General features: G+C 37.0%; 1 long non-coding RNA gene across 1 annotated transcript; it reads left to right on the top strand.

The window, feature by feature from the left end:
• The first annotated feature begins 1,022 nt into the window (after positions 1-1,022).
• LOC307179730 lies at positions 1,023-18,771 on the top strand. The gene is made up of 4 exons (XR_013825528.1): positions 1,023-1,979; positions 10,977-11,078; positions 13,308-13,550; positions 18,689-18,771. It is a non-coding gene; the product is annotated as an uncharacterized lncRNA (long non-coding RNA).
• The last annotated feature ends 5,921 nt before the right edge of the window (positions 18,772-24,692 follow it).

Here is a 24,692-nt window from a genome sequence, read left to right as displayed (position 1 = left end):
AAAAGAAAATAAAGTTGTTTAAAAACATGCAAATTATTTTGTTTGTCGTTGACTTTTCTTTCTTTCATAGTGTAGTTGTACATTCATTCATGCCCTGCTTGGTTGTCTATGTTTGGTATGTACATTTGTTTTGTTTCAGGTCTAAGATGTTCTTTTACTCCAGTAAAAACATTATTCATTGTACCAGAGATGACACGGGGAACCCTCGTTATCTATGCAAGTGGGTGAAAATACAGCAAAACAACATGGATTTTCATGGATAAAATTTACACAGTTTAACACAGTGCATTTTATCACTAAGATAAATATTACCATCTTTTCCTGATTGTTGCCATGTAATTCTTATGAGAAACAAAATTAAAATAAATAAAAAAGAAAAGTCAATTCTGTCTCTTTCCAAAATGGTAAGTATATATGTCAAGTTCCCTAAGAACTGTTAATGGCTTTTATTAATAATTTTTTTATCCCAGATGTAATTACATTAAGTAATTTGGTTTCCAGAGGAGTTTGAATAATTAAAAAGCACCTGCTGATTTTCTCCAGTAGAGTAAAAAAGTATTTTAATATACAAACAGCAGAAACTGAAGAATAAAAGACTTAAGTAAAGGATCAATTAACCAACCAATTTATTAATTTTCAAATTTCAAGCTTATCATTGCATTTATACCAAGACTTGCTACCCAATAGTTACAGATGGATGATGTTAGTGAGAAATTAGCTACATTGTTGTGTCTTTTTGTTTACCTTAATGATAAATGCTTCCCTTCCCCCTTTGATCTGGCTTGTTCAATATCCATATGGGGGACATGAACTCTAGGTGACTCTCTTGATTACCTATGGAATTGGAGTGAGGGTAGTATGCTTAAATGATATCCACAGTTAATCTTGGGACATTTTAGCTTTCATTTCTCCAACCTCCCCATTCCTCCAAATTATTTCAGAATCACTAAGTTGCAGGAAAATGTGCCGAGTGTGGTTTTTTCCATCTCCTACTTTGGCTGATTACCTTAACAGAAGTCCAGGGAAAATGGAATGGTCATTGTGCAGGCATGAGGGAAGAGACATTGAGTTTAGCTTCTCATCATTAAGTAAGCTTGGCTGAATTTGCTATGCTCTTTTCCTTGCAAAGCATTTTTCTTCAGCCTCAACAAGTTCTAACCTACCTACTGATGAGACTTGTCCTGACCCTTCTCCGTGCCTAAAAGCTGCTCAGAACCTAAGACAAAGGGTCCAGCTGCTGCAGAACTTCTTCAAATGAAGAGCATTCTACATGGGGTTAGGGATGGATGGCTGGCTAAAAAGAAACTCTTAAAAAAAAAAAAATTCCAATGAATCTCCTATTTTTTTTTAAGTTTGGACTATCCCGTAAGTAGCCATTATTTTTATTTATTTTGAAAAACAAGTGGCAGTTCCAAACTAAGAATCCCTCAATTCATTTCTTTGTAAATAATGTATAAATGAATAAATCTATTTATAGTCTCAGTGTTCACCATTAAGAATCATTCTAATTTCTCTGGTTTTAGGGAAAAATAGACTGGCCATCCAAGATTTAAGCCTTCAGTTATCTAAACACCAGGAGGTGCTATAAGATAACATTAAGGAACATGATTCCCCCCACTTCCTAGATTTACAGGTTTGAAATTATAGTTACACAACGTTCATTAACAGAATTTCTTTCTCTGAGAAGGTCCTAAATTGCCAGATTCTAAGGTAACAGACCATCCCCTGGATCTAAAGGACTCTTTCAAGCGAGGACAGCAGCCTTGTCATTAATAAAGATTTGCAGAGATATTTTCTACATGCCTAAAACCAGGAACTCTTTGTGGAAGGATAGTAATTAAAGAGTACTGATACTGTTTTTCTGTGTGTAACACAGTTTAAAATTGCAATCAGAAAACCAGGTGAGACTGCCAAGTGAAATTCTGGAGCTGGTGTGTTACGTCTTGCCTGGTGTGTTTACTCTTCCAACCATATATCAGGTAAGTCTGTGAAGACACCTTTTCAGGTACACAGTTAAAGAGAAATGTATTTGTATTTTTCTAGTGAACGTATAGCATCATCTCTTTGGGGAAGCTTCTAATGAGCAATTTTTAAGAATTATCAGCCTCATTGAGATATAATTAACTTAAAATGAAACCAGCCAATTTGAAATGTACAATTTGATGAAATATATATAATCATATAACCACCACCAAAATCATAATGTAGAACATTTTTTTGGCCTTTTTTTCTCTCCCATCTGCTTTCTTAAAAATTGATGTACAGTTGATTTATAATATTATATGAGTTTCAGATGTACAACATAGTGGTTCACACAATTTTTTAAAGGTTATACTCCATTTATGGTTATTATATTGGCTATATTCTCTGTAGAACATTTTTATCACCCCCCAAAAAAGTTCCTTCATGCCCCCCCTTTTTTTTTTTAACATCTTTATTGGAGTATAATTGCTTTACAATGGTGTGTTAGTTTCTGCTTTATAACAAAGTGAATCAGTTATACATATACATATGTTCCAATCACATCACATCCTGGACCCTGGCAATCACTGATCTGTCTTCTATGACTCTACTTTTGCCTTTTCTAGAATTTTATATTAGTCTTTTGTGGCTAACATTTTTTACTTCTCATAATTCTTTTGAGATTCCTCCATGTCACATGTATTAGTAGTTTAGTCCTTCTTATTACAGAGTGATATTCTATTATATGGTTATATCTCAGTTTGGTTTATATTCACAACTTGATGAACATTTGAGTTCCTTTCAGTTTGGGGATGTTATGAGTAAAGCTGCAACAAAGATTCTTGTGCAAGTCTTTGTACGGACATATGATTTTCCTTTTCACTTGGGTAAATACTGGGAATGGAATGGCTAGAATGAAAAATATATATATATATATTATATATATATTATATATATATGACATATATATATTATGTATGGAATATGTAACTTTTTTAGAAACTGCTGCAGTATCTTCCAAACTGGTTTTACCACCTTACATTACCACCAATAGGTTATGAAAGTTCCAAATCTTCCACACTTCACTAACACTTGGTATAGTTGGTCTTTTTAATTTTAGTCATTTGTAGTGGTTTTAATTTACATTTAATGAATAATGATACTGAGTATCTTTATGATTTTACTAAACCTCCAAAACTCTTCTTTTGAAAAGCTTTCATTCAAATATTTTGTCAGTTTTTAATTGGCTTGTGTTTTCTTATCATTGAGCTTGGGGAGTTCTTTATATATAAAGATACAAATCCTTTATGAGATTTATGTTTTGTAAATATTTTCTTCCAGTCTGTGGCTTGTCTTATTCATTTTGTTTTCAATGAGCAGAAGTTTTTAGTTTAGATGGTCTTCTTTATCAATTCTTTTTCTTTTATGGATCATACTTTTTGTGTTGTTGCTAAGAAATCTTTGCCTGACTTAAGGTCATGCAGATTTTCTCCAAAGTTTTCTTCTAGAAGTTTTATAGTTTTAGGTTTTACATTAGGCCTATGATTATTTGTGTTAATTTTGTATATGGTGTGAAGTTAGATCAAAGTATTTTTTTGCACATGAATATTCAGTTTTTATAGCATCCTTTGGTAAAAAGACTATCCTTTCCCTGCTACATTGCTTTTGCACCTTTGTCAAAAATCAGTTGTGTTTGTGGATTTATTTCTGAACTCTATACTGATCTAATGACCTACTTCTCTATGTTACACCAATACCACAGTCTTGATTCCTGTAGCCAGGACTAGCTACACAATTTGTGGGGTTGAGTATAAAATGAAAATATGGGTCCTTTTGTTCAAAATTTAAAACTTCAAGGCAGTGACAGCAGAGCATTACACCAAGCACAGAGCTTTCCTAAAAGTGGGGCCTTGTGCAACTATGTGAAACCAGCCCTGATTGTAGCATTTTAATATGTTTTGAAATCAAAATCAGGTAGGGTTAATATGTCAACTTTGTTCTTCAGTTTCAAAGTTGTTTTGGATATTCTAGGTTCTTTGTATTTCTATATGCGTTTTAGAGACAGTTTGTCAATTTCTTAGAAAAAACTTGAATTGTTTCTTCGGAGTACAGTGAATGTATAGATCAGTTTGGGGAGGATATCTTCACGTAATTGAGTCTTCACATCAATTTAGGGCTATTCCAGTTATTTATTTTTCTTGAGTGAGTTTTGTATTTGGTGCCTCTCATGGAATTTGTCCATTTCATCACAATGTCAGATTTCTTGGCATATAGTTACCCATAATATTCCCTTAGTCTTCTTTTACTACATGGAGAATCTCTAGTAAGATCACATTTCTCATCTCTGATATTGGCACTTAATATTTTCTTCTTGTTTTATCAATTTTATTGATTTTCTTCAAGGATTGTCTTTCAGTTTTATCGATTTTCTTTATTACTTTTATGCTTTTTATTTCACTGATTTCTGCTCTTATTTGTATTATTTTTTCTCCTCTATTTGTTTTTCATTTAAATTCCTTCTCTTTTTCCAGTTTCTGAAGGTGGGAACTGAGATTGATTTGGGCCCTTTCTTCTTTTCTAATATAGGTACTTAGAGCTATAAAGCTATAATTTCCCCCCTAATTATTGCTTTAGTGGCATCCCACAAATTTTGATATGTTGTGTTTGATTTTTATTCAGTTAAAACATTTTCTAATGAAAAAATTCTTCTTTAAGTCATGGGTTATTTAGAAGTATGTTATTTATTCTCCAGATATTTGAGAATTTCCCAAACATCTTTCCATTATTTATTTTTAATTTAATTCTGTTTTTGTCAGAGAACATTGTATAATTTGAATCTTTTCAAATTTACTGGGATTTGTTTTATCACCCAGACTTGTTTATTTTGTTAAAATATTCCATGTGCACTTGAGAAAAATGTATATTCCACCTCTGTTGAGTGGAGTGTTTTGTCAATTTCAGTTAGGTCAAGTTGATTGATAATGTTGTTGAAGTCTTTTTTGTTTGGCTGTTTTTCTATCAATTTAAAAGAGAATGGTATCCAACTATAATTGTGAATTTATTTCTCTTTACAGTTCTATCAGTTTTTCCTCATGTATTTATAAGCTGTTATGACGTGCAAAAACTTTTAGGATTATTATGACTTCCTGCAATATTGAACTCTTTAACGTCATGAAATGACCTCTTTATCCTCAGTAATATTCTTTTCTCTAAAATATACTTTGTCTTATTTTCATATAGACACTCCAGTATTTTTTTATTACCATCCTTTTACTTTTAATCTGCTTGTGTCTGTATATTTAAAGTATGTTTCTTGTGGGTAGAATATAGCTGGGTCATCATTTTTAATCCAATTTGACAGCCTCTACCTTTTAATTGGGATGTTTAGAGACCTTACATTTAATGTGATTATTGATATTGTTAGGTATTAGTCTTTTTACATTTGTTTTCTGGTTCTGTCTGTTCTTTATTCCCCTTTTGTACATCTTCTGCCTTTTTCTTGGATTTATTGAACAGTTCTTATGATGTCATTTTGTATTCTTAGCTTATTGGCTACAACTCTTATGTTTTACTTTTTTAATGGCTACTTTAGTGTATATTTTATGCATTTTTAAATTATCACAGTCTAAGTGATATTATACCATTTAATGTATTGTGTAATAGTATTACTTCCATGTCTTCCATTCTTTATATTATTAATGTCATGCATTTTATTATACATGGGTTATAAATACCATAATACATTGTTATTATTTTGGTTTAAATATATTTATCTTTTAAAGAGAGGTAAAGAATAAGAAGACTGTCTCACACACTATATGTTACCATTTCCAGTATTCCTTCCTTTGTGTAGACTCTCATTTCCATCAGGCATTATCTTCCTTCTTCCTGAAGGACTTCCTTTAACACATCTTACTCTGTGGATCTCCTGGTGATGCATTCTTTCTGCTTTTGTATGTCTGTAAATGTCTTTATTTTGTCATCGTTATTAAAATGTGTTTTTTCTGGGCATAGATTTCTAAGCTGACAATCTGATTTTTGTCTTTCATTACTTTACTGGTTACTCCATTGTATGCTCACTTGCATTGTTTACTAAAGGAGATCTGCTATCAGCATTATTATTGTTCCTAGTAATATAATGTGTTCTTCCTGCTGCTTTAAGATTTTTTCTTTATCACTGGTTTTGAGGAATTTGATTACAATGTGCTTTTGTGTTTTCTTCATGTTTCTTGCACTTATAGTTCATTGAGGCTCTTGAATTTGTAGGATTATGATTTTCATTAACTTGAAAAAATTTTCAGTCATTATTTTTTGTGTCCTGTGCATTCTCTTCACACCTTTAGACAATTCAGTCATATGCATATTAGGCCACTTAAGTTGTCTTGCAACTTTTTTAAAAAATTATTTTCTTCTCTGTATTTTCCATTTTGGATAGTTTCTACTGTGATATATTTAAGTTCACTAAGTTTTTCTTCTGCAATGTCTAATATGCTATGAATCCCATCTAGTGTTTATTTCATCTTAGACACTATTTTTCATTTAGAAGTTTGATTTGGGTTATTTTTATATCCTCTTTGTCTCTACTTTTGATACGATATGTGTGAAATATAGTTACAGTACCAATTTTAATATTCTTGTCTGCTAATTCTAACATCTGGGACAGTTCTGGGTTGACTTTGAGAGATTTTCTTATCATCATGATTCATATTTTCCTGATTCTTTGCATAACTAGTAGTCTTTGATTGGATGTTAGACATTGTAATTTTATATTGTTGGGTACTGAACATTTTTATATTCGTCAGTATTCTTGACCTTTGTTGTGGCATGGAGTTAAATTACTTGGAAAGAGTCTGATCTTTTTGTAACTTGCTTTGAAGATTTGTAATGCAGGACCAGCATAGCATTTAATCTAGGGCTATTTATTTCTCACCAATGAGGCAGAATCCTTCTGTGAACTCTCCCCAGTGCTCCATGAATTAAGAGGTTTTCAAGTGTGGCTGGTGGGCGCAAGCACTAGTGCCGGCACTGTCATGCATGTGGGCCCTATTTTCTCTAATCCATTTGGTTGGCTCTTTTCTCTAGACTCAGCAGTTTCCTTCCAGGTATGCTGATCAGTACTCAGGGAGCACCCTCTGCAGACCTCCTGGCTCTCTCCCTCTGTTCAGCATTTTGTTCTCCAGTACTCTTTCCTGCAAACTCGAGCCATCTTCATATCCTTAGATCCTCAGCTCCATCTCTACACAGGTTGTCAACCAGGCTCTGCTTGTGTTCCTCCTCTCTGTTCTGTGGCCTGGAAGTTCCTACAAGGCAATATATCTGGGACAATCAGATGGATTAACTGGTTTGCTTCTTATCTCTCTAAGATCACTGTCTGTCATTGCCTGATGTCTAGTAGCTGGAAAACCATTGTTCTGTGTATTTTGTCTTTTGTTGTTGTTGTTGTTATTTCAAGTTGGAGATTGAAGGGTAAATCTGGTCCCCTCTTACTAGAAGTAGAAGCAATTCCCTTACTCTTTTCCATTTTTTGGTATTTTTCATAGAGATACAGTTGACATGCAACATATTAGTTTCAAGTGTAGAACACAATGATTTGATATTTGTATGTATTGCACCCTTTTTAATTTTTTGACTTCATTTCTCAGTCCCTGGGTTTAGTTTAGATAGATGTTTATTTTCTGTCTCACCAGAGGTCAGGTACTCTAGTTTACTTTTTGTTGAACATGAGTAAATAAATAAATAAAGGGTATGATCGAAAGGGGATGATTACAATAAACATGGAAATCTTAAAGCTTTCTATAATCACCTATCAAGTTATCTTGATTTATAATTGTTCCATGTTCATTATCAGCAGCTCTTTTGTAGAGATCTGGAAGTTTTTTAATTGGTCGTTGTTCATGATTTCTAGTGATATGGGAAGGGTTCTTTCTCCTTAGCAGAAGAGAAGGTAGAACACTTTAAACTTTTGTTTTGAAGTGTCAAGAAAATTTTGTTTACATTGTAAAATCAATGAAAATATTGAAGCTTTTCTTTCTGGAAAATATTAAATATTTAAATAAGAAAATTTTAGTTTGTTCCTGTGTAGTTTGATTGGTGATAATTATGAGAATTATATAATTTAAATCTAAACTCTTGATGTTTCTTTCTTTTTTTGGCAATTCTTCCTTATGTTAACTATAAAAACTCTTTTTGAGAATTACTGAATCAATAATTTTCACAAAGTATCCGATTCCTCATTACTCTTAGTTGTCAGTATGAGAAATCCCATTCGATTTATGGTGTTACAATATTTGTAACTCTAATGGTTCAGTTCTGACAAATTTTTATTTTCTTTAAAAATATTGGCACAAGGTTAAATTTCAAACAATATAAAATTATCCCTTTGCATTTATATATCTATCTAACTTTTGGAAAATTTACAGAAGAGTATTATACCCACTGTTTTGACCTTTCTTTTTTCATAAGCATATCTTGAAGGTATTTCTTTGTTAGCTTTTACATTTCTCTTTTTTAAATTGCTGCAAAATATTATTTTATTTGCATGTATTATAATTTATATAACCAGTGCTCTATTGAAGTTTTAAATAGAATTCTTTAACTAAAAGTATTAGTATCAGCTATAGTTATTTCATATTGGATAGTAAACATCTGTGAACCCTTTTGGGTTTGTATTTTATTTACTGAATTTTCTGGAATCTTTGGACCATTCCAGTTGGCACAGTTAGATCATAATTTTTGGCTAAGACAAAGTGTGAACGCTTTAAAATGTCCATGAAAGCAGCCTCTAGAGCAGCTTCTCTTGGCAAAGCACAGAGCAGAACCAAGCCAACAGAGGCCACGAGGTGTCAGTACCCTTTCTGTAGGTGTTTCAGAAGAACGCTGTAACTCATATTTGGAATGTGAGAGTTAGTAGTTTGGCAAAAATGAATAACACAAATAGGTCCTAGTCTGATGATCATACGTTACAAAAAATTTTGGATTCATATTTGCAAACATTTATGAATTTCAGGATTTTTGAAAATTGATATCTAGCCTGTGAAATGAGGCAAAACAGTTTCAAAAGCAAGGTTTAGGATTACTAAGAAATTTCTGATACTATTTTGCAACAAGATTGATGAAAGAAACTTTTTGAAAAAAGAAATATAGAAGAAAGGAAGATCACCTTGAAAATAATACAAATGTGCCACACGTTTAATACTTTTTCTCCTAAAAGCTAAAGCTGCTTCCTTAGATATCATCAGGTTATATGTCACTGTAGTCACGGAAGAAAGATTAGGGAAGGAATCACAGACATCTGTGGGCTCCCCATTTTCCTCCAGGCGGAAAGGAGGGACGACTAATATTTATTGCTCAAATTTCTTAGGTGAGTCACCTGTCATACACTGTCTACTATAATCTTCAGAACAACAGTGTGAGGGAGCTGTTATTCGACCTGAGATTCAGTGATATTAGGAGTTTGAACAAGGCCATATAAGCTATTAAGTGACAAAGTCAGGATTTGAACCCAGATCTACCTTTTGCCAAATCCTGTGCTTATTTCTCCAGAAGGAAGGTTTTTCCCACTGTAGGGTATTGTGTGCGTATGTATGCGTGTGCATGTGCGCACATGTGCATGTCTGGAGAGTTGCTCCAAGATTCACAAACACCTACATCCTAACATAAAGAAAAAAATCCGCATAGCCTGCATTTGTTTTGAAGAGGAAAGGAAATGCATTTTCATGTGAGCGTGAGCCCACTACTTTGTACTCTCCAAATACTCTATTTGCAAAAATTGATGGGGGTTGGAGGCCTGACTAAGAATTTGACCTTTGACGACTTAGAGACAACCACATTTTAAAAATGTGTGCTCTTTGGTTGGTTGTCACTGGAACTGGAAAAAAAGAGAATAAAGTTCTCATGAGAGGAGGGTCTTAGCAGAATGGAAGCAAAGTCTAAGTGAGGATGGATTTGTTATGAAGAGATTTCTGTGGTCGGGACTGGAGGTGAATTGTTTGGAACAGTAAAGTCTGAGGTAAAATTTGAAGTTGTTCCCTGTTCTATGTTATAATTATTATTTTTTATCAGTAAGTCTTCAGGTAAAATTTTACATGTAATTTCCTTGGGTTGGTTCTAACATGGGTAATGAGGGAAGGGGTGATGTCTCAGGTGGGGTAAAATAGTGAGGAAAGGGGAGGTAGCAACCACAGAAGGTTAGACGGTGAGTAGCATCCCAAGTATGCAGCAGCTGTAGTTTAAAGGGGGAGGTGGGAGAGATTTTGCTTCTCCTCCAGCTTCCATTCTGCTCTGCCCTGAGAATCGTCAGCAACAGTAGGACACTGGACTTAACCGTAGTGGGTGAAATGGGGATTTCACCATTTTCAATCCCCTGAAATAGGGATTGAACCTAAAGGAACCTAAAGCAGATTCTGTGAAGGAGGCTAGAAAATTTAGGGACACTTATTTATTTTTAATTTTTATTTTATATTGGAGTAAAGTTGATTAACAATGTTGTGTTAGTTTCAGGTGTCCGGGCAAAGTGACTCAGTTATACATATACATGTATCTTTTCCCATTTAGCTTGTTACAGAATATTGAGCAGAGTTCCCTGTGCTCTGCAGTAGGTCCCCGTTGGTTATCCATTTTAAGTATAGTAGTGTGTGTATGTCAGTCCCAAACTCGCAATTTGTCCCTCCTCCCAACCAGGGACATTTGATTTAAATGACTTTCATCCTTGTTGGGCTTTCTTGTTTTGCCATTTGGGGCAGTTATAAGTTGCCTCACAAAAATATTCCTGAAGTTACTCTCAATATCTCTGAAGTGATAACTGACTACATTGTCAAGTTGACAATTTGTGTCCTTACAGAGAAAGAAACTGCTGCTGGGTTGCTTTCTTGGTTTCCTTTCCTTGGTTTTCTTTCTCTCTTTCTTCTTTTCCTTTTTTATATGTGGGGGGTTATGTGTGCAGATGGGTTGAATTCCTTACACATAGCAAGTGGCTTTCTCTCAGGTGTTTAAAGTTCACACTGAACATGTTGTAGGTTTTTGAAACAATCTCATGGATATAAGAAGACTGAGAAATTGAGGCACAAGGCGAGTAACGTGTTGTAGCAGAATATGGAGCATATCCACAACAGCACGAGGTAAAGTGACCTGTGATATTTTTATAGGTTATAGAAGCTGTCATTGGCATTGCTTCCATGTAATTTTTTTCTGAAGTTACTGATGGAAATGGGGAGAACATAACAAGATTAAAGAAAATTTTTATTTTACTCTTAGTTAAATTCAAATAATACTAACCCATTTTTTGTTTTTTTTAATAAATTTATTTATTTATTTTATTTATTTTTGGCTGCATTGGGTCTTCATTGGTGTGTGCAGGCTTTCTCTAGTTGTGGCGAGCCGGGCTACTCTTCGTTATGGTGCACGGGCTTCCCATTGCGGTGGCTTCTCTTGCTGTGGAGCACGGGCTCTGGAGCACGGGCCCTAGAGCACGCAGGCTTCAGTAGTTGTGGCTCATGGGCTCTAGAGCGCAGGCTCAGTAGTTGTGGCGCATGGGCTTAGTTGCTCTGCGGCGTGTGGGACCTTCCTGGATCAGGGATTGAACCCGTGTCCCCTGCATTGGCAGGCAGATTCTTAACCACTATGCCACCAGGGGAGTCCCAATACAACCCCATTTTAAGAGAGGTAATTTAAAATGTCCATTTTTTAAATGTAATGCTTCAGTTGTCTATTTCTTTGAGCCTCCTTAAGTCAAGTCCTGGTATTAAAATTTTTTAACTAGATAATTACCTTTCCTTTGTGTGGAAGGAGTCTCTCCTCTTCCCAAGAACAAAGTCATCTTAGCTATTATTTTTCCTTCATAAAGTCTCCTCTGGGACTGTCATTTATGATTCTCAATTTAAGCAACCTTTTCTCAATGTCTGCAACTTAAGTACATAATACTTTATATTGTTTTTCTGGCTTATTTAAGTAAATTACTGCAGTTGTTCCCTTGTCCACCCATTCATTAAAAACTGATGTGATATACAAAACTATTTGAATATTTAGACTTTTAATCTTCCTAATGTAAGTCAAATATTAATATATCCTTACATACCTCCATTAAGAGACAGCTGTGTCACGGATAAGAGCATGGACTTTGAGATGAATGCCTGGGTTTGGACCCAAGCTCCATCACTTACCAGCTGTGTGAAACTGATCAAGTTCCTTAATCTCTCAGTGTGTGGTAACCTCATCTGAAAAATGGCAATTAAATAGCGTGTCCCTTTTCTCGTTCTTGTGAGAATTAAATGAGCTGATACATGTAGAGCAATTAGAATGGTGCATGGGACACCGTTACTATTTAAGTTTGGCAAATAAGTTTTAAAACCAAACTCAAGCAAATTTATCCCATGGTATTTAATATTTTTGACATTAGAAAGGACACTAAGAAGCAATTTAACTTAATAGTTAACAGCAAAATATCATGCTAAAGTCATCTCTATTTAATGCAGTGGTATGTAGATTTAAATCATACTTGATGTTGCTGCATTATCCCAATTGTTGTAGGAAATTGTTTAATTAAAACATTTTTCCTCGGGCAGTATAAAAAGATATGAATAATAAAATCCTGAACGTATAAGTATATAGGCATCATTATCATAGCATCTATTTTATTGTTTATAATTTTACTAATTCTAAGCCTTTTTTAAAAAACAAATTTCTAAGATAATTAAATATATTTATCCTTATTGCCAATCTTAAGAATTTTCTCTTCAGTTGAATTCATTTTAACAATAAGGAAAACCAATAGGGCACTTTTGCCTATACATGTCATTAACCCATTTTTTTTTTTATACCTGCTTCATCCTGGTGAATTTCTTCCCCATTTTTATTGGGCTCAAATCCCTGAATTATAGTCTGTGATTTTTTGGTCATTCTGAATCTCCAAAATTTATTGCATTTTCTACTCCTCTTATCACCCTCCTTGAGGCATCTGTGAGGTGAAAATGGGAGGAAGAGTTACCTCACAAAAATGGAACCTGATTTGAGAAACTTTAAGTAACATGCTAAACTACCCTAGGATTGAGGGTTGAGAAAAAACAGAGAGTAGATTCTGGTTAAAGTTTCATCTGTTCATAGGATAGCCTTGTTCTCATATATGGAGGACACATTCTAGGGTCATCCCATGATTTCCAACTCTTGATATTCACCAGGTGTACCAACTCTCCTCCCCTTTGAGTGTGGGCACAACCCATGACTTGTTTCTAACCAATAGAATATGGCAAAGGTGATGGAATGTATGTGATAATGTGCATGTGCGTTTGCAACACAAAATTGTGATGCCTCTCTCGTGAGGAGACTCACTCTCCGTCCTGTTCACTTTGAAGGAGCAAGCTGCTATGTTGTAAGAAGTCCACATGGCAAGAACCGTGGGCCCCCAGTCTGGCAACCCGCAAGGTACTGAATACCACTAACAGTCGTGTGAGCGGGGAAGTGGATCCTTCTCCATGCAAACTCCAGATGAGGCTACCAGGCTGACTCCTGGCTGTAGCCTTGCAGACTACCCAGCTAAGCTGTGCTCAGAGTCCTGACCCACGGAAACTGTGAGATAATAAAAGTGGTTTTTTAAGGTACTAAGTTTATGGTAATAGATAAGTAAATGATGAATACTGATTTTGGTACCAGGAATATACATTATATACATATATATATGTATATATGTATATAATAATGTATATATACATTATATATTTGTTGCCACAACAAATACCTAAAAATGTAAGAGTGACTTTGGAACTGAACAGTGGGTGGAGCCTGGAAAATTTTTGAGGAGCATGGTATAGAAAGTGTCTGAAATCTATAGAGTGTTCAATAAATATTCACAGAAGTAAAGAAGAAAGGAAGAATGATAGGAAGTAAGAAAGGAAGGAAGGAAAGATTAAAAGAACAAAGGAAGGAAGGTTGGTTTGTACCTGTGTCAGACTAACTTGGTTTATTATACTAACTTGAGAGATTGGTATGTTGGTATTTGGGCAGTTTGATAAATTCAGAGGTGAGAACTGGTAGAGCTATTTCCTGAGACTGGACTTCTGTAAGTGATTCTTATCACAGTATTAGAGAACACAGCAGTACTGGGACATCACGGACTTGAAGTCCATGTGCATTTTTTCCTGCTCAATCAAGTGTGTAACTGAAAGTAACCTATGCACTGCCCTTGGGGGCAGTTTTGAAGCCTACCTGTGCATATGTTGTTGGAAACAAAAGTCAGCCAGACCCTTTTAGATTTTCAGATGTTCCATGTTATCTTGATTTCTTTAAACAGCTTTCTTGAGGTGTAATTTATATAGCATAAATTTACTTGTTTAAACTGCATAATTTAATGATTTTTTTAGTAAATGTATAGACTTAAACAACCATCATTATAATTCCCTTTCAGATTATTTCCAACGCCCTGTAAAGATCCCTTGTGCCCATTTGCACTCAACCCTTGTCATTCTCACCTTCTGCTCCAGACAGCCACTCACTGATCTACTTCCTGTCTCATAGATTTCCCTTTTCTGTGCATTTCTTGTAAATAGAATCAGGTAATATATGGTCTTTTGCTCATGGCTTTTTTCACTTAGCATAATATTTTTGAGGCTTATCCACGTTGTAGCATATATCAGCACTTCATTCCTCTTTATTGCTGAGTAACATGTTTTTGTGTGGATAGATCCCATTTTGTTTGACAGTTCACTAGTTGATGGACTGGATTGTTTCCACTTTCTGCTTAATAAAAATAATGCTGCCATGAATATTCACATGCAAGTGTTTGTGTGGAAATATATTTTTATTTATCTTGGGTAAATTCCTAGGGGTATAATTTCAGGGTCATAACTTTTGTCATGTTAACTTCAGGACAAGATTTTGAAAAAAAAATTTTAGGGCCTGACAATGCTCTTCATAAATAGTATTTATTAAAGCTCTATTTATTTGATTTGTGTGTTTAAAGAAAAAAATGTGTAGGATGGGTTGCTTATTTTATTTTATATAATAAGGAATATTGCAAATATAAAAGAAAAGCACACCTTTAAATTTAAGGGACATGTATTACCAACTCTCCTCCATCGCTGTATAAAGTACAGCTCTAGGTATTGAACACTTAATGACTCCCAACATGATTGACTTACAGGAATACTTGAACCCATGTTAAATGAAACTAAGTCTTTAAAATTAAAGTTTATGGATCTAATTATCATACACCTTAAGGAAGTAAAAATAAGAAGTCATTTTATATGCTTAATTATATAACATCTCTCAAGAGCAGAAACATAAAACTAATCATCGTGTACTGATGTACAAATAGACAATTGATAGCAAATAAGAAACTATGCTCAGGAAAGATCCATTGCTTTTCTTATAATGAACTGCAATTGTCTTTGCATCTTCATTGGCCAGGTGAACAATTCATTGATCTGAATAAGGAGAATCATGAGCATAACTGGGTTTTCAGAAAAATGAAAACAAAAACAAAACACCCTACAGGTTTTATCATATTAATAAAGTTCTCTAGAAATTAAGTTCAAAATATCCAGAATGGCTTTCAACTCATATGCTGGGTATATGACACTTCTTATCACTCTAACATTTATTTACTTATGTGTGGAATTCTAGAACAAAATCTTTTAGTGAGGATTAAAAGTGTAGTTTTCAGGATGAATATAAAAAAGAAAGTAGACATGTATTTAGCTTGCCATCCTCCTAGAGTGGAATAGATTAAAAATGGCACATGATTTAAGAAGGATTGGCATAAATTAAGGAATGACGGGGATTCTTTTTTTTTTTTAATTTAATTAATTTATTTATTTTAGTTTTGGCTGCGTTGGGTCTTCGTTGCTGCGCGCGGGCTTTCTCTAGTTGCGGCGAGCGGGGGCTACTCTTGGTGGCGGTGCGCAGCCTTCTCACTGCGGTGGCTTGTCTTGTTGTGGAGCACGGGCTCTAGGCACACGGGCTTTCAGTAGTTGTGGCACGCAGGCTCAGTAGTTGTGGCGCACAGGCTCAGTTGCTCCGTGGCATGCGGGATCTTTCTGGACCACAGATCAAACCCGTGTCCCCTGCATTGGCAGGAGGATTCTTAACCACTGTGCCACCAGGGAAGTCCCAGGAATGACAGATTCTTGATGGGTCCCAGGGAAGGTATACAAGGTTGTTGGTGTACATTCCTGAATGCTTTCGTTTGGTTATATTGGAGGGCAGCCAATATAACCCTGGAGACTTCTTCTGGGTACCACTGTCAAAGAGAGAACGATGAGCAGCCAAAGCAGGGGGTGCAGCTCAGTGTGGTGTTTCTTATGTTCTAAACTTCAGGTATGACAGACCAGAAGTAAGTAGGTCACAATTCTTTACAATTCCAAGCGTTTAACAAAGTCACCTCATTTTTTTTGAGGTCCAGATGTTATATACACATTTTTCAATGGCAGGAAGCTTAAAAAACATTATACGTACACATGATGGATTACATGAGTATCTAAATTAGGACACAAAATTGGGGGAATTTGGCTTCCCTGGTCGCGCAGTGGTTGAGAGTCCACCTGCCGATGCAGGGGACACGGGTTCGTGTCCCGGTCCGGGAAGATCCCACATGCCGCGGAGCGGCTGGGCCCGTGAGCCATGGCTGCTGAGCCTGTGCGTCCGGAGCCTGTGCTCTGCAACGGGAGAGGCCACAACAGTGAGAGGCCCGCGTACAGCAAAAAAAAAAAAAAAAATTGGGGGAATTTATAAGTCAATTTCTGCCTGGAAAAACTAACTGGCAACACTGGGTAGCAATGCTTTTTGGGAAATTACCGTGTGCTAAGCATTGTTCTAACTGCTTTATATGTATTAATACATTTAATCCTCATAATAATTCTACGAGGTAGGTATAATTACGATCTTCCCCATTTATTAGGTGAGGCAACTGAGGCACAGGAAGTTAGGTTAATGGCTCGTTTACCTAATGGCAACGTCACACAGCTAGGAAGTGCTGAAGTCAAGATTTGATCTCAGATACTCTGGCTCCAGAGCCCACGTTCAGAACCAGTATGCCATATCATTCTCTTTAATAATTATGTAGGGACTTGCCTGGCGGTGCAGTGGTTAGGACTCCGTGCTTCCACTGCAGGGGGCATGGGTTTGATCCCTGGTCGGGGAGCTAAGATCTCTCATGCTGCGCAGCACGACCAAAAAGAAAATTATTCAGTCATTTATTCATATGAAGTAATATATACCCAGCTGATAATTGGCTTCTTTTCTAAACTATGTACTTCAATAAAATCTTTAAGATTTGCCCATTTTTTATTGAGAATTTGTAATCATTTGCAAAGAAATTTAATGAAGTTTAATACTATTAATAACTATTTGGAGAAGAAACTATTTTGTAACTCTTTTGAAAATAGAAATCATGTTTCTGTTTAATATATCCTCTTAACCAAAAATACTTTCTATAGTCATGATGGTTATTCTTTCTTTCACTAGTTCTGTCTCAGGGATTGTTGCTGGTGGATGTGCCTGGTTGAGAGTCAAGGACAAGTTTTAAGATGTTCTCCCTCTTAGGAGTCTACACCGCATTTGAATGACTCTATCCCATCAATGCCAAGATTGGATCAAAGAATTATTCATAAGATGTATAGTCAGGAAAATATCTCATTATATTTAGACAGATGGCCTTTTCAGACCTTGCTTTAAATTAAATATTTTGATATTGATGTTTAGGTATTTTAATGCCAAAATTTATTTTGATGAAAGAAGCATTCACTGAATGAAAAAGCGTACTGTATGTTTTTCAGATAACCAAGATGAGGTGGAAGGCTAGCAGTTGATACCACAAATGTACGGGACTGTGGCTTAGCTAAATGGAAGGCACTTGGGAGGGGAGTATATAGCAAACTTTGCTTTCATATGTCCAAGTTAATTTATAAAATAAAATTGCTGGGAGGAGATTTATAAATTATTTCAGTAAACAGATTGTTTTGAACACCCTCAAAATGGAGAAAAAGCAACTGTTTACCTCCAAATAATTGATATGCTAATTTTAGATAATTCTTTTCTAGGCATTAAACCAAATCTCATGAGAACCACTAGTATGAGGGTAGTTCTTTGATTAGTTTGAATTTTCTCAGGCACTTGTAATTTTTTCAAAGATTGTATTTCTCTGAAAATATCCTATAATTTAACATTTCCACCCTTCCTGGCTGTTCTTTCCTTGGTTACTCCAAGAGGCTACTCTCAAGTAGTGCCCTAATTTACAGGGTGCATATTTTGTATTCCTATCCGTAATTCTGTGAAAATGAAGCAATTGTTCAATGAGTAGTAATAAGAATGCAAAATTTTTTTCCCCTTGAAGCATTAACATAATTTAAGGTACATTCAGTAAAACTAAAGCAGCCAATAAGGAATATAATTCTTATTTACATTTCGAAATGATGGTAGCAAAGTGCTTTGTTACCTGTTTTGTAAATGCAAACTCCACATTGATTTAAACAATGTGGGCAATAGAAGCTACTCAATTGTAAGTTTTTATTGCTGAAATCATAGTTCTTTGGTTAGGTGAAAAATAGGAATTGAATATTTGTTCCCTCCCCCAAATTCCTGGGTTGAAGCCCTAATACCAACGTAATGGTATTTGGAGATGGAGCCTCTGGGAAGAAGTTAGGTCATGCGGGTAGAGCCCTCATGATGGGATTAACACTTTTTTAGATGGGACACTAAAGAGTTTGCTTTTTTCTTTTTCTCTCTCTGTCCACCATGTAAGGGTCCAAGGAGAAGATGGCTGTCTGCAAACCAGGAATCCAACCATGCTGGCACCCTGATCTTGGACTTCCAGCCTCCAGAATTGTGAGAAATAAATTTCTATTGTTTAAGCCACCCAGTCTATGGTATTTGTTATAGCAGCCTGAGCAGACTAAGATAATCGGTCCATAAAGAAGGAAATATAATAATCTAACTTCTCCTGAACTCTATATAACATTAGCTGTTGACCTATATTAATATGTAGTGAAGATATATAAGCAGAATGTACAGTGCACAAGATATGCTTATACCAAGGTAAAATAGGTAATAATGTTTATCTTAAATTACATAGATTCATTCAGACTCTTGGTTTTATAATTTGGCCTGTTTGTTACTACACCTGTGAACTTCATGTGTATTTCAAGTTTTACAACATGTAAATGTAGACAGTTTATAATGGGATAGAGCTTAAATTGTGAGAAGTACTCAATTATGGTAAAAGAAATACACCAGAAGTAATACTTTGGCTGTCTTTAAATTTTATTGGAATTAGATGTCAAGTAAGATAAGCTGTGCAAGAGAGAGCAGATGTGATGGGGTATGGAGTAAATCTTAGGTTCTACTGATCATTTCTTAGAAATCAAAATCAATTTAAGACATCAGTTTTCAATAGTATTCTTATGTATAAGTAAAACAGCGATACGTAATATCTGTTACAACAGAGATCCATGGCTTCTAGTCTCCTGAGACATCTGTCTTCATGAAAGAGACGAAGAGCACCAGCTCATGAGTTACGTAACCTTGAGACAATTTCCCATGTCTGCTTGCAGGTACGAATAAATGTCATGATGCAGACCAACTATCATTTGTTATATACAAATATGTGGGGTTTTTTTTTTTGACATTTTTCTGGATCTGATAACTACAGGTGACTTTTCTGAGAAATGCAGTGTACTGAATTCAGTGGAGAAAGTAGGAAAGTCTTATGTCTCCGTTAACTTGTGAGAAGCTTCATCATTCCAGTTCTCTCCAGACAGCCTGATTGTCTTTATTTTCCTGGACTCACATGGTCTGTGACAGTCATTTGGCAATTAGTTGTGCATGGAGTTAAAATGTAGTCTGTGTACGTTTCAGGACACATGTAGGGCTAGATAGGGAGGTATTGTTGTTCTGGTTTCCTGGGAAACATACTCTGAGATGATGAGATTTGTGTGAAGGAAATGTATTTGGGAATGCTTTGGGGAACAGTGGAAGTGAGGGAAGCAGAAAAAGGCAAAGGGAGAAGTTGTACTTCAATGCCGAGGCAGCAGTTTCTGCCGGTCCTTCAGGGAGGGGCCCACTTGGGGGAGGCAGCTCTCTGCCTGAGGGAGGTTTCCAGGGTGTTCGGAGCCAGCCCACCAGCGGTCAGTGCTTCTGACAACTGATGAAACCAGAGCCTTGGTCCTGAAGCAGGGACCTGGGAGGTCACCACAGCATTCCCTGCAGGAGGTAACGGAACACAAGGTGAACTGCAGAGCATCGAGAGTCAGATGGGCTGGCTTGAAACTGGTTTCTCGTCTATACCGGATATGTCACCTTGGGCAAGGAACTTACTCTGCCCCTACTAAGGGGGGGTAAGAACAGTGTAGACGGCTCACTGGGTTATTGTGGAAATGGATGAGTAAACACATGTAAAGCATATAGCAGTTCCTGGAATACTGTGAGCACTCTGCAATTGGCAGGTATTATTATTAGAGGTTGCTATAAAACAATGAAACTATTTTTAAAACTAACTTACCCATATGAACATTTGTTCCTATATAGGTCAGAAGGGGCTAGTAATAAAAAAACTCCAGCAACTCTAGTTGCTTAAAATAACAAGGATTTATTTCTTGGCCATGCTACATTACGGGCTGGCTCTAGGACCCAAGCTGACAGAGCAGCCACTAGCTGGGTAATTGCCAGTGGTGCGGCAGAAAACAGAGGTAGCATTTTAAATGCTGACTCTTAAAACTTCCACCTGGGACTTCCCTGGTGGCGCAGTGGTTAAGAATCCACCCGCCAATGCAGGGGACATGGGTTGGAGCCCTGGTCCAGGAAGATCCCACATGCTGCAGAGCAAGTAAGCCCGTGCGCCACAACTACTGAGCCTGCGCTCTAGAGCCTGCGAGCCACAACTAGTGAGGCCGTGTGCCACAACTGCTGAAGCCCGCGCGCCTAGAGCCTGTGCTCCGCAGCAAGAGAAGCCACTGCAATGAGAAGCCTGCGCACCGTGGCGAGGAGTGGCCCCCACTCGCTGCAACTAGAGAAAGCCCGCACGCAGCAATGAAGACCCAACGCAGCCAAATAAATAAATTTATGAAAAAACCTTCCACCTAGAAGTGATATATGTCAATTCCACTCATATTTCACTGGTCAGAATTTACCATATGAATACATATAACTCCGAGAGGCGGGAAGGGAAGTATAACCTACCCTTTGTCTGGAAGGAGAACCTGAATGACTCCATAACAGCCCTAATGACTATTAATGGTTTAATTTTTAAAACTACCTGGAACGATATACACTCAATAATAAGACAACTTTTCTTTTTGTTTTTTTTTTTGCGATACGTGGGCCTCTCACTGTTGTGGCCTCTCCCGTTGTGGAGCACAGGCTCCGGACGCACAGGCCCAGCGGCCATGGCTTACGGGCCCAGCCGCTTCGCGGCATGTGGGATCTTCCCGGACTGGGTCACGAACCCGTGTCCCCTGCATCGGCAGGCGGACTCTCAACCACTGCGCCACCAGGGAAGCCCCAAGACAACTTTTCTTGAACACTTATTATGTGCCAGGCACTGTGATAAACAGCAATACTATGAAATAGACCCAATTAATATCCCAAATATTGTACATTAAAAAAGTACTGAGACTTAGTGTAACCCAATCAATACCATGAATCTACCTAGTGGTAAACGTGGACTCAAACTCAGGCCCATCTGATTGCAAAGCCCACACTGGTAACTACGACTCTGTGTCCTCCCAAGAACTTCACTGACGGTAGTGTGATTCACAATATTTTCAAAACACATGCTCTGTTTTTTTTTTAAAGGAATTTCTGTTGGAATCTATTATTTAGAGTGTCTTAATTTCCAAAATGTTATGAAGTCTCACATGTAGTAGAAGTCTTTTTTCCTGTTCCCACGATGGTACTGGAAGGGTAGGCAAATGAGTCGAGTGTCCCTCTTCCATTGGGTAACTCGGACAGATTGATGGAGACTCTACCATCTTCCCCACGAGGCATCCAAGGGTATCTTCCCTCCAGCCAGCCAGCGGGATGCCCGTGGACCAGGCCTGGAAGTGACGCACGTACCTTCCATTGACCAGAAACCCATCACGGGGCTGTTCCTGACCACAAGGAATGCTGGGAAATGGAATTAGCTGCGTGCTGAGTGAGTCTTGCTCATGATACATTGACTGTGCTTTATATTTTCATGGGATTGAAGAGATCTTAAAATGGAGCAAATATATTTAAGGTTAGCAGGGCATAATCTCAAAGCTGTCTCATTGTTTGGTCTGCATTTCTCTCTTTTCAGTACTCCAGTTGTCTTATTTGGGTGTATCCCACTTTCTTTTAGTGTCCTGCCTTTCTTAACATGTGTTGTAGTTTGCCTTTGTGCTAATGGAAAGGTTATAGTTACACTTACCTTTCCTTTAATTGCTCCGTAGGACTGTGTAATCTATTTATAGTATTAATGAAGGAGGATACAGAGGACACTCGGCTAATAAGTATACACAAGGCTGTAGTCTGACCCGGAGGAGGGTTTCACATGCTCTTGGGCCAGCACTGCATGCTGCAGGGGCCCTGCAGACCACCAGATAACTCTGGGGTCTGGTAGGAGGGCGACATCTTCAGTCTGATGCTCTAGATGGTCCCTTACAAACTATGATAAGAATTTTTAAGGGTCATACAGGGCACGTAATAGGAGAGCGAATTGCAGGACTGGAAGAGAATTCTGAAAGCTTGGATGGATTGTGAGATTTAGCCCTTATTAACTCTTAGGAGCTTTTACCCCTTTAATCTGGGCAGGCGCTGTTGTATTACCTACGCCCATGATTAATCATAAATAAAGAGGCTTAAGATTGGGTTCTGTATTATCCCATGATTGTAGGGTGACCATCATTACTGGGAACATGAGGGGTCCAGTAACACATATAACTTTAAAAAAATTTTTAGATGCTTTCGCAGATATAATTTTAGTTTGATTCTGTCCACTAGGGAGGGTCAGGGTCTATGTTCCTCACATTCAACTTCGTATTTCTAGCCCAGTCCAGGGTTTGTATATTTTTTACATGGAGCATGTATTAACAACAGCTCTAAAAGTTAACAAGGCAGGTATCTGCATCATTCTTTGTAGAAGAAAAAATGGTTTCAGCCAGATTATATGACTTCCCTTAGGTCACATAGTTGGTAATAACACAATGAATTTTTTAAAATATAAATTTATTTTATTTTTAATTTTTTTTGGCTGTGTTGTATCTTCGTTGCTGTGCGTGGCTTTCTCTAGTTGCAGTGCAGGGGCTTCTCATCGTGGTGGCTTCTCTTGTTGCGGAGCATGGGCTCTAGGCGCGCGGGCTTAGTTGCTCTGTGGCATGTGGGATCTTCCCGGATGAGGGCTCGAACCCGTGTCCCCGGCATTGGCAGGCGTCCTTAACCACTGCACCACCAGGGAAGCCCAACACACTGGATTTTGAAGCAAGTTCTTCTGATTTATGTTTTGTTATTCTTTCCACCCAACTATGCTACTTATCACATTAAAAAAAAATGTACTCAGGAGTATCAAATATTCATTCCTTGAGGATAAATTCTGGTTTTGGAAATAGCCAAAAGTAGTCTAGTATTAAATGTGGTGAATAGAGTTGGTTAGACAATGCTATTTTGGATTAAAAGGATGAGGTATGTCTCATAAAATAACACATTTTTGAGACCTATAAACTGGCACGTAATACACATCCCTTAAATATTTGTTACTTTTGAGAAAAATGCAAAAATCTTTTAAAACTCATATCTTGACTATGCAGCCATGCAACTTTTACCTATATTAAGATCAGAACCAGATCCAAGGAAATTGAAAACGGAAAGTAGCTAAGAGCAAAAAGTGCAGAGTTCAAACGATGGCTGTGTTTAAAAACTGAACTTATTTTCAGTGCTTTTTTAATAAAATCTAGTATGTATCACTGAGTTTGTGATTTGGCCTTTGAGAGGGGTTATGTATAAAGGTAGCGAGAGAATGAGCAGTTACTCCTATCCACTGTGTGTTAGGTGATTTACTTCATTTAATCTTCAAATCAGTCTGTGAAACAAATATTTCCATTTTAAAGAAGAGGGAAAGGCTCATGGTTTTCAGTTACTGACCAAACATCACACAGCCAGTAGGAGGCAGAGCTAGAATTAGAATCCAAGTCCATCTGTTTCAAAGCCAAGGCCTTTCTTCCAAACAATGCTGTTTCTTTTCAAAGGGGTAAGAGAGGATGGAGGTATGGTGGATTGAATGGTGGTCCCCCCAATAATAGAACCTGTAAATGTGACCTTATTTGGAAAAAGGGTCTTTGCAGATGTAATTAAGAATTTCGAGATGAGATCATCCTGGATTATCTGGAGGGGTCCTAAACCCAACAACAAGTGTCCTTATACGAGACACATATGGGAGATACTGATGGAGAGGAGAAGGCCATGTGAAAGTAGAGCAGAGATTAGAGCGGTACAGCCATGAGCAATGCTGACAGCCAGCCACCAGAAGCTGGACGAAGCAAGGAACAGATTGTCCCTAGAGCCTATGGCGGGACACTTTGATTTCAGACTTCTAGCATCCAGAACTATGAGAGAATGAATTTCTTGTTTTCAGCTGCCAAACTTGTTGTAATTTGTTACAGCAGCCCTAGAAACCACTACAGGAGGTACGGGGAGGAACCTGCAAGGAGGATGGACACACTGATTCATTTAAGAGCAAAGAAGAAAGGCTGCTAACTTTGGAAACAAGTGGGCCTGGGGTTGAATCCCAGCTCCGC

This window comes from Stenella coeruleoalba (assembly GCF_951394435.1).
Source record: "Stenella coeruleoalba genome assembly, chromosome: 21".
In the NCBI taxonomy this organism is placed as follows: domain Eukaryota; kingdom Metazoa; phylum Chordata; class Mammalia; order Artiodactyla; family Delphinidae; genus Stenella; species Stenella coeruleoalba.
This window is presented reverse-complemented; position numbering and strand designations above follow the sequence as displayed.